Source organism: Pocillopora verrucosa, chromosome 1 (genome assembly GCF_036669915.1).
Source record: "Pocillopora verrucosa isolate sample1 chromosome 1, ASM3666991v2, whole genome shotgun sequence".
NCBI classification, from domain to species: domain Eukaryota; kingdom Metazoa; phylum Cnidaria; class Anthozoa; order Scleractinia; family Pocilloporidae; genus Pocillopora; species Pocillopora verrucosa.
The window spans coordinates 33,541,830-33,552,686 of NC_089312.1; the positions used below are offsets into that span (position 1 = coordinate 33,541,830).

At 39.0% G+C, this 10,857-nt stretch overlaps 1 protein-coding gene across 4 annotated transcripts in view; it reads right to left on the minus strand.

The window, feature by feature from the left end:
• The window catches only part of LOC131790266 (mRNA export factor GLE1-like), an 11,307-nt gene extending 3,492 nt beyond the window's left edge, over positions 1-7,815 (minus strand). Inside the window, exons 1-8 of one of the 4 annotated variants that reach the window (XM_066167871.1) lie at positions 7,681-7,815; positions 5,755-6,003; positions 4,936-5,231; positions 4,685-4,811; positions 4,401-4,471; positions 3,671-3,753; positions 301-407; positions 130-165 (exon numbers count right to left, since the gene is read on the minus strand). The gene's annotated coding sequence lies outside the window, so the exon portion shown is untranslated. Of the gene's footprint in view, positions 1-129; positions 166-300; positions 408-3,447; positions 3,754-4,400; positions 4,472-4,684; positions 4,812-4,935; positions 5,232-5,688; positions 6,004-7,680 lie in introns of those variants that run through there. The other 3 variants (XM_066167870.1, XM_066167869.1, XR_010717800.1) reach the window with 3 other exon arrangements.
• Positions 7,816-10,857: the final 3,042 nt, after the last annotated feature.

Consider the following 10,857-nt stretch of genomic DNA (forward strand, 5'->3'; position numbering starts at 1 on the left):
TACCACGATCGAAATAAATATTCTATTTATTTCCTTTTCTTTATTCAAACATTATTTTACTAGGCAGAAAAATGCTAAAGAAATCATCATTTGAAAAAAAAAATTGTTAGAAAAAATGCATAAACTTACCTTATGGTTTTGCTGTGAGTCTTGTTAATATACCACCTAAAGAATGATGGTGCAAATAATCATAAGCTGTCGTATAAAACGAGGTCAGACAGAAAGTTATGCGCACATTACTTAGTCAAAAATAAACCTTCATACGAAACGACCTTTTTTTATAAGTAGAAAACGACTCACCGAACGTTGTATGACGAAATTGAAAGTTGGAGTGAAAAGTTCCTGATGAGCCAAAATTTGGACAAGATCAAAGAGCCAATGCCTGTTTCTGGGCTAATGGTAGACTGCTTTATCATCCAATTTGTGAAACAGTATCCGGTAGAATCGAGAAATAAATAAAAACAGAAAAAGGTGTGTAGACGCTGAAGATGAATTTGTGCGGGTAAAAGCTATTTGCGTATATGATAATCGTAAACGACTGGGACCAGCTGTATTTTTTCTAATATTTTATTTGATATGTATATATATATATATATGTATTTATAGAACTAAAAATAGACTTTTTCATATGCCATTGAGTTCAAACCCCACCGGTTTCACCTTCTATCGCTTTAAGATAGATAACTCCAACATTCAGAAATTGAGCCTTTGTATGGTTTGAAGTTAATACCTCATACATTTCTTAAAGCCAAGAACTTTTTCTCAGTGATAGGGACGGCCATAATTCAGTTGTCATCTGACCATCTGAATATATGCAATGTGTGTGCAGATGGTGGGTCAGTGCGTCATTCGTCCATTCAATTTTCGTTTAAAGTAAAAAAAATTGAAAACTAATGTCAATTTTCTTATTCTCGTTATATTTTATCATAAAAAATACGAGTGCCAACTCGAAAATATTTGACTTTTTTTCCTTTTGGTAGAATATTGAAACATAACTTATATTTTTACTATAATCCTGTCAACAATGAAGAGAAAAATTGAAAATGAGCAGCAATTTTGCTTCTCCGACAATGTTGCAGTCTGTGACATGTCTAAGTTTTTCTGTTTTCGGCGGAAGTCTAAAAATTGAATTTGGAAAATTGCAATCCATGTTCAATTTTTGTTTTTCGGCCAAAACACTCCAATCGTTGACAGAACTACCCAAGAGGGAGGGGGAGGTGTCCATTCTTACGGTAATTTTTTTGTCCCTAGCGCCCTCTCCCCAGATCCACTTCCCTCCATGCGCTGAGAGATTTTTTTTTGGCCCTGCCCCCCCCCCCCCCCCTCCCCTCCTACGCTACACTTCTCTGGAAAGGAGGAAGCGGGAAATTCGTATTTACCGCGTAGTTACTTCTCCAAACATGAACGACTTCAGTGCTGAGTACATAAATGATCTTGTAATAACTCAAAGAAAAACATAGTCCGAGGTGAGCTTATTTCTAAAAGAAAGATTTTCCAGCAAGAAAGACCTTAGTTCGAAGTCAGTTAGGAGGTTTTGTTTTGAGAATGGAATAAATTTACACAACCGCCTGTCTAATGACGAGCTGGAGCAGTGCAAGCGGGACGTCTGTGCTCGGTTAAGTTTGAGTTTATTAGACTTAAGTGTCTGTTGTTCACTATTTTCTTCTTTTTTCTACCTTCATTTGCTTGTTTGTATAGCCGTCTATATGAGCGCCCTTCAGGGTTCAAAATAATTTTCAGCTTTTCGCGTGAATTTGGAGGCTTTTGTCAAGGCTCATTTTTTTCCCGGCTGCCAATAATAAATGGGCACATGTCTTCAACACTCAACATGATATATTAATAGTACTGAAAGGAATAAAACATTGAATGCATACGAAACAGCATCAGCATCTTTATATTGATCAACATTTATCGTTGCGGCAATTCCCTTTCTAACAAAGCGTAATGAACGGCTCAATTTTTCGGTGTTTGTTCGAGCGTGATCACCAACTCTAGAGATGAATCGTTAAATGCATCTCTTGCCTTGGACTGACCGTACATCAAATTAGCGGTTTCCTTGATGATAACATATGTCTGCCACCAGTTCTTAGTACGTAGGAGGTCCCTTCACATTTTTGTCTGTTATTTCCGCATGAATAATCTCCGCAAGAGCGTCACCTTTTCGTCTTGCATTACCGAAAAGTGGTGGCCTTGAAGAACTTGCTTGAGAGCCAGTAAGAGAGCCGCCATAAGTTAACAATTGACTTAATTACCCTATATCTTCAGTCATCTGTGGGATGTTTGATGACGAATTCGTCAAATCTTCCCCCATAACAAGACGAGAAGATCCATCGTCTTAAGGCAAGACATTGAAGATTTCACCCCCAAGACAACTGCTCGCAAGGTAATCACAATTAAACACGATCTAACTTTTGCTTAAGATTACGTAATCTTGCACTGTTGCAGTCATGTCATCGGGCGATTTTGCAAGAATCCAAATGTAAATACAATGTGTACTTGCCTGAAAAGCTCGAAGAAGCCTCGAAACTGTTATATCCCCCGCTGCTATTTGTAATTTTGACACTTTTCCGTCCCTACTCGCATCAAAGGTTTTATTGCTTACCATGATGGCGGCGAACGGACAGTCTAAAAGAGCGCGAAACTTTCACTTCCTTCGCAGACTCCAGGCGTGCCATTGGGGAGGGAATGGTATCCAAAATTTACCCCCTCCCCAATCCCTCACCTCCATTCCAACCATGTTTTACAATATGGCGCCTGAAAAGTCGATATGGATACAACACCCGCTCCAATATACTTTAATACGAAGTCTACGATCTTTTTTCCTTCTTAGCTAACGTCCAAAGTTTGGCTGCTCACTGTAATGGACATAACGGAGGGACAAAAACACACAAGACGTTCCAAAACGTCATGAAAGACCTCGAAGAGACAGTTAAACTCTCACTTCCTTCCCAAACCCCTTGAGCAAGGAAGCGGACCTGGGGAGAGGGCGCTGGAGGTAAAAATTTACCGTGCAAATGGACACCTTTTCCCGCCTCTTGGGTAGTACTGTCAACGACTGGAGTGTTTTGGCCGAAAAACAAAAATTAATCGCTATTTAAAGTTTTCAATTTTTAGACTTGCGCCGAAAACAGAAAAACTAAACCATGCCACAGACTGCAACATTGTCAGAGAGGCAAAATTGTCGCTCAGTTTCATTTTTCTCTTCACTGTTCGCAGGATTAAAGAAACTAAACCATGCCACAGACTGCAACATTGTCAGAGAAGCAAAATTGTCGCTCAGTTTTGTTTTTCTCTTCACTGTTAAGAGGATTGAAGTAAAAATATCAGTTATGTTTCAATATTCTACCAGAGGGAAAAAAATTAAAATATTTTCGAGTTAGTATTTTCGTATTTTTTATGGTAAAATATATGACAAATAAGATATAGCACGTATAAAATGTTTGATACGAGCACAACCTACACCTGGAGGCGGTCTTCTCATCTTGTTCAGTTTCGTTTGACTGACAATAATCATTGCCAAAATGAAGATACTTGTGTCTATATGATTAGATTTATAGAAGAGCCTTGCTAACATTGGGCTGCTTTACGGATTGGAGCCTCATGACGAGAACATGATTTATAGTTCTTACGATGTCGTTTTAAGTCGCACATAGTAACACATCACACTTACCATAAGTGGCGATTTCCCATAGAAGTATACCAAATGACCACCTGCGCATGCAAATATGCGTCATAGCCTTAGCCCTTTAACTCCTATGAGTGACCAAGACAGAATTTCTCCTTACAATATCAATACCATATCAAGCAGGCAAGTGATAAGATAAAAAAATATATATCAAGGAGATTATTTGTTAAACCCATTCCAAATTCTCCGAATAAAATCTAAAGAATTTTATGGCAGACAGTAAGGAGAATTAACAATGAGATCTTGGGAGTGAAAGGGTTAATAACTTCAATGACAAAAGAATTCGAACTATTAGCGCTGAATTGATTAAAGATCGAGTCTCGTTGTATTCTTTTAATGTTTAATGGATATTTACATCACTCAAAACTTCGTTGAGTCTTTCCTCTTATGTGGACCTTGCCTCTGGTATTAATTTCAATTAGGTGACATGTGCATATGATGCTCGATTTGAAGGAAGGAATTACTTAAGTCACACTAAGTTCTCATGGTGTGTCCATAAATGCAAATAGGTATAGATACACCATGCATGTACATGTACATGAAGACGAACAAACAACGTAAAAGGAAGTCCAGATATGACCACAATAATGCTCCAAGGGATATACCAGAGCGCAAGGCAGATGTGTTTTTTGGAAATCCTTTCCACTAGGCAATACTTCCGACTCGAAGTCAAGAGACAGAGATCTGACAGTATTAAATACAAAATGAAACTTACACATCACTCATGGATGTAAAATGCAGATCTAGTAGAGATTCTAACGACGACCATCTCCACGGAACCTTGCCCTGTTGAAAAGATAGATTAATGTGAGCAAGCTGTAGCTGCCACTGGCGATTTATATTAACTAATTCTAACTAATTCTAACGCGAACGGTACACGGTACGGTTAAAACTGCAAATAAAACAGCGAACGAAAACTATTACAATATAAACTAGACTAAATACACAAGGAAAGCTACAACGAGAACAACGAAGAAAACTACATGATACAAAACTTACATTTGTTGCGATGTTAAAGATCCTGCCTAGTGGCCTACAGCTACCAAAGTGCATGCTACAGCGACTATAGTTGTCTGAGAAGCTGAATTTTCTGGCTCTCCATTCTTGTGGGTGGGAGTTGGAGTTGCTGTAGATAAATAATAAAAAAAAAATGTGGTAACAAACAAGTTGTTCTTAGGAAAAGCGCATGTAGTTAAGAAGGACCCCTCTCACCCTACTTTTTCCCCTTCCATTTAAAAAAAATATCTAACCTATGTTTAAGACAGCCACTCCTGATTGGCTCCTTCCAATGCTATTATTTGTAATACATTAATATTTCCAAAGCCTTCCATCTGTACTCTCGTTATAAAAAGGTGGCTGCGATTGGTTCGCCCTTCTGGAATGACACGTGCTCTGGAGTTAGACTGTAAAGGATATGAAGCATTGTCCTTTATCCAGTGGATTGTTGACCTCGAGAGACCCCTAGCAGTGCAGCTTAAGGTAGCATCGGAACCGATCAGGACACTTTGGTTCTTTGGACCTTCAACGATCGCAGGTTTCTGGGCATCTGCAAATTGACACAAAAAGAATTAATATGAATGAATGGGACGTTATGAATTGTCTCATTTGTGATCTTTCTTTGGGATGGCGGGGACCAAGGCTTTTTTGCTCGAAAGACCCGGTTTGAAGAGAATTAAACTTTAAGGGGAGTCTTGATGATAAAAAGACTGAGGAGATACAGGGACCGGGTGAAAGGGAAATGACAACTTCTAAAAATTTTTTATAAAAATCTTACAGAAAACACTGCTTATTTTTTCTTAATATTCTGGTGACATAGAGAGTTTCTTTATAATCTACGGAAATGTACACCAAGAGGCAATCATCCAAAAACCGAGCTTATGTCGCTTGCTTGGTATTGGGGGAATTTCAATAAGGAGGCTGAGTTGGCATGCATGCAGGTGAAAGACTTCGTGGATTTTCAACTTTGAAATGATAAGGAAAACAAACACTAATGCATGTCTAACCTGAAACTTTTGGGGTTAAGAAAGCTGGCAACAACAAATTTTTACCACCACCGTTTTTGGCCTCACATTGATATTCGCTAAAATCGTCTCTTTTCACTCTTGTAATAAACAACTGGCTTTGCATGGTTTCAGTGTCGTCCAGTGGATCGTTAATGAATGTCACCCTTGGGTTGGATTGTAAGGCAAATGAATCGCTGTTTTTGATCCACGAGATGTTTGGCCTAGGTAGACCTGTGGCGGTGCAGCTGAAAGTTACATTGGCCCCTATATCAGTGCTTTGGTTCTGAGGAACTCCTATTAACTCTGGCGTAGGACCTGTAAGGAAAAAATACGTTGCAATAAATATCCCCTTTTCCCGTGTTATAGTGACCTCCTGCAATGAGATAGTGAAGCTACTTCCACATTGCTTATCATTAAAAAAGAGATGTCAGGGTGAAACTTGGGGGTCGTGAACTTGAAGAAGTAGGGCAGCCCACCAAAGGAAACTATGTACTCTTATAATGAACGAAAATAACGAACAATCACTAGGAGTAATTTGAAAAAAATTAAAATTTCTTGCAGTTTAACATTTACAGATCTGAAACAGCTCTTTCCTCTTGAATCCTTCGTAACATTTTATAGCGACATCTTTCTTCGTTTCCTTTCGATTCAGGTAATACCATTACTATTGTCATCACGATACGAGGCAAAAGTCACGATCAACGAAATTTATGCATCGTGGAAGGAGTTTGTGGAAGACTAACCGCATGTTTATTTATTGACAGACGAATAAGTATTGAACTTGTTTAATTCAATGAGCTCTAAGAGTGCACGAAAAAAGAAATATGAAAAATGATTATAATAATAATATACAATTTGCCTCGTTGATAAATGTAAGATAAAATGCTTTTAATGGCGAGTCAAAAGTGAGAATACACGCCAGCATTGAAACGTAAGGATTCACTGTCCATTCATTGAGATTAAAAGATCTGAATATTGACTAATATTGCCTTTCAAAACCGTGTCGCCTGAAATGTCGACGGCGGTAAACATGCTTGTTTTTCCTATAAGCAAAAAGTTGACCAGTCCAGGTTTTATCCATCATGTGCGTGCTTTCGTTTGGCGACCGTAATAACGAAATGACGATGAATGAATCATTTTTGTAAATTATACATATTCCAAATGGTTCATCGATGGCAAGAAAAGCCATTTTGTTTCTTATAAATAGGCCACTAGCTTATCTCATTTTAGTTCACTCATGCTGGAAGCATTGAATGAGGTATTGTGGTGAAGCTGAAGCAGATGTTGACGGAACTTGTATTCCATAGACCGAAGTTGTATTGTAGACCGTGAACGAATGTAGTCGAGCTTGCTACCCCTCCCCACTTGGTGAAAGTCAAAATTAATTTCGATGAAGCTCGTAGCGGGTTCATTTCAACACCACGCTGTGACCACGAAAAAGAGCATCAGAGGCATGCAGCCATATTGGTAAGCCGCGCATTTGCGTTCGTCTTCAGTTGGTATCATTGGTATCATTGCTCTATCATTGTGCTTTTCCTCGGGAGCTCTTCAACATACAGTTCAGTCATCAATCATAGCGGCTAAGATAGTCTCACTAGCTCGTAGTGTCACAAGCTCATAGTGTCACTAGCTCGTAGTACCACTTGCTCTCACTAACTAACTCGTAGCGGGTTCATTTCAACACACGCTGTGACTACGAGGAAGAGCATAAACCGCGCATTTGCGTTCGTCTTCAGTTAGCATAATGTAATCATTGCTCTATCACTGTGCTTTTCTCCTCGGGAGCTCTTCAACATACAGTCCACTCATCAATCATTGCGGCTAAGATAGTCTCACTAATTTTTTTTTTTTTTTCGAACTCCAATATTTCGGTCCAGACTTGAGGCTTGCTCGAACAAACACAGCAATACCAATTCGTTCAGTAAAAAAAGCAGACTGAGAATTTTTACTAATTTTTGTCTAATACGTGTAACATGTCATCTTACAACTTACCAATCGCTTTTCCTCGATCATCTTTCACCGTTATTTGCACTATTGTGGAATATTCCTTGGCCGTTTCTTGATCACAATCGTTCTTAATATAATTTCAAGCCTTCATATAGTCTTCTCACTTTGTGCGCAAGTTGCTTGGTGTGATGTCTGTACAGATTTTACCGACTTAATAAATGTAGATGTAGATGTAGATGCAAATGAGATGTCATTATATGAATATTTAACATGTGCAATATCCAAGAAACAATTGACAGCTTTGCACGTGGCCCGTAAGTTTCATCTCTTTAACCGACATGTGTTCATTTCATTGACAAAAATGCGAACCGAGATCAAAACTGTTCATTCCACTTGATATATTTTCATCGTTCAGGGGTATATACACACTGTTTTCTCTATGTGCCGTATATTGTTATTGGCTTACAAGAGGAACCAGCCATTTTTATGAGGAAAGGGCCTATCCGCACTGGCAACAAAATTGTCTATTTAGACAAATTTTCTGTCATCACCCAACTCTTTACAAGTGCGGATGGTTTGTCGCGACTTGACAATTTTTTGCCGAAGCGGACAAATTTTCAATCGCATCGCCGAAAAAATTTGTCCCGGGTAAAGCATGGAAAAATCTTCTAAATAAACCAAAACGGGATGAACTTGGCTATCATTTGAAGTAAACGCTACCATTAGTGCGGTAAATGAACTGGTTTCAGTTCACCAAATAATTGCAGTAATTGTCTCGCAGATTTTACAACTTTAACTTAAGATGAATCCCGGTAATTGGAGTTTTAATCCATTGGCGAACTATAGCGACCAGTCATTTGAGCAGATCATGCGCTGGAATGTACCTTCCCATGAAGACCAACAAGGAAACAATTTTCATTCAGCCGGGGCAACATACAACGGTGGAGTAATTTTCCAGTCGCCGCTTCATCAGACTAATAATGAAGCTGTGAAAGTGGCCGCACAAGATCCAGAAGTTAGCCGAATTTGACAGCTTTTTGATAACTTTGACATGTTCGGTGCGGATGCAACAGAAGTTACAAAAATTTGTCATCACAAACTTTTTCCTTTAATTTTGTCATGACAGTTCTTGTTTTGTCTGCTAATGCGGATGGGCCCAAAAGCGAAGCGTTGCTATCGTGACTGGCCATTTGTTTACTTTTCTGATGGTTTAATCTCTCACATGTTTAGTTACTACGCAAATATTAAGAGCCAACGCCTATAAGAATCGAGCAAAACTGAAATATCGCGGCCAGAGCCGAAAATTTTTTTTCCGCTGATATTTTTCCCATGGATAGGTATTGGTAAGTAGCTAAACACGATGTCGTTTGTTTTCAGAAAGGCCGCTTTAATTTGGAGAAAACCGATAAAATCTATTTTTGCCGTCGGCGACTTCAGAACAGCCAAAATTTAAGGCGAGATGGGTCGTTCTCAAAACTGGCTTGCATGCAATAGGGAAGAAAGAGAGATAACATTTTCTGATGTGTCAGTTTATAGAGGGTTTTACTTCTAGACTGGAGGTAAATATTCCATTTGGCCGTAATCTGAACAGCGAACAATAATATTTTAGAACTGCTTTATTCCTAACCCAAAGAAATTTATAATATAGCCGAAAGTCGCAATTAAAATTTTAGGCATGTGCTACACCTTTGTTTACCTTGAGACTCAAGCCATAAAGTCTTTAAACATTGTACTAAAACGTACGTAAAAACTGGCTTGGGTAATTCAGTTTGCGCTTCACACGAACTCTCCGAAGTTGAACAAAATTTAGTTGAAATATGAGACATTTGAATATTTAACTGAATTGAACAACTTGCTATTTCTGAAAGGGAACGATAACCTTTTTCTTAACCGAAACCTGACGTATTTCTTAAATACGCTATCGCAATACAAACGTTAAATTGAGACAAGGTTTATGGGCTTTTTAAATGAATATGATTGATGTTGCTACCCTCTAAATTAGTTACAACAGAGTTATAAATTGAGGAGTTAAACCGATAAGGAGTGGCGTTGCGTGACCAGGAGCAAAATCCTTCTGACCGCTCCGGGTGACTGAAAAAAGAGATTGTTTTATTGAGAGAGCAAAAAACAGCATTGTTTATAAACCTCTTAGACTTTTCGACCATTATATCTCTTTGAATCGTAACGATTAAATACTTTTAAAAAGATATAGTGTTGCTGGTAATATAATTTTACCACAGTCAGTTTTTGACATCTGCGTCAATAAATTAAATATAAACTTAGTGAACTGAAAACACGAAAACTGGTTCAAGCTTCTTAAGAATTATGGAAAATACTTGTTCATTTCTATCGATTGTGGGAGGCCAGTGTGGTCACGACAGAAGAGACAGGAACAGAGCAAAGGAATGTTTTCCACTACTTAGCTGTCAGCGGGATGTAACCGGCCACAAGGCGATGTTTGCGTTTCACAGTATAGATAGTGAAGTTGAGTTGATTCTGGCGAGAGCATCCATCTCCTTCTCTCCCCAAAATATTGACCAGATGACAGTATGTCCAGCACATAGAGCATCGCTAGGTATTGGATGGACACGCCGAGTTCCGGACAAGTGCAAAGTGCCTTCAATACTATCTCATCATAGCGAGGATATCTGCAAAAGGCCAAAAGCGGATAGAGGTTTAAGCAAAGCGGGCTCCTATGCAGTATAACAAGAAACTGGAGTTTTTCTTGCTGTTGGCTCAGGTTTGTACTCTTTAAAAAGTGCATTTTATGTCAGTCTCGATGAAAGTTCAGTGCTTCTTGTACAGGACTGGGCCATGAAGTTTCTACCAAGAAAGTTCAGGGAAAGCCAAAGTGATTGGTTCGCAAGAGGCATGTCCTGGCACAATACTGTAGTTACTCGTCGGGCACAAAACAAAGATTTGCAGATGATGACATTTGTACACGCTTTCCATACCTGTAACCAAGACAGCTGCGCGGTGCTGTCAATTATGAAAAATTTCATTGGAGAGCTGAAGTCACACTTGCCTCAACTGAAATCTGTCTTTTATAGGCAGGACAATGCTGGCTGCTACCATTGTGGAGCTACTATAATGGGAGCCAGCTTTGCAAGTCGCTGTCATGGGGTTTCCGTGAAACGCCTGGACTTCTCGGACCCACAGGGTGGTAAAGGGCCTTGTGACAGAAAGGCTGCGTCACTTAAATCGCACATGAGAGTCCACCTT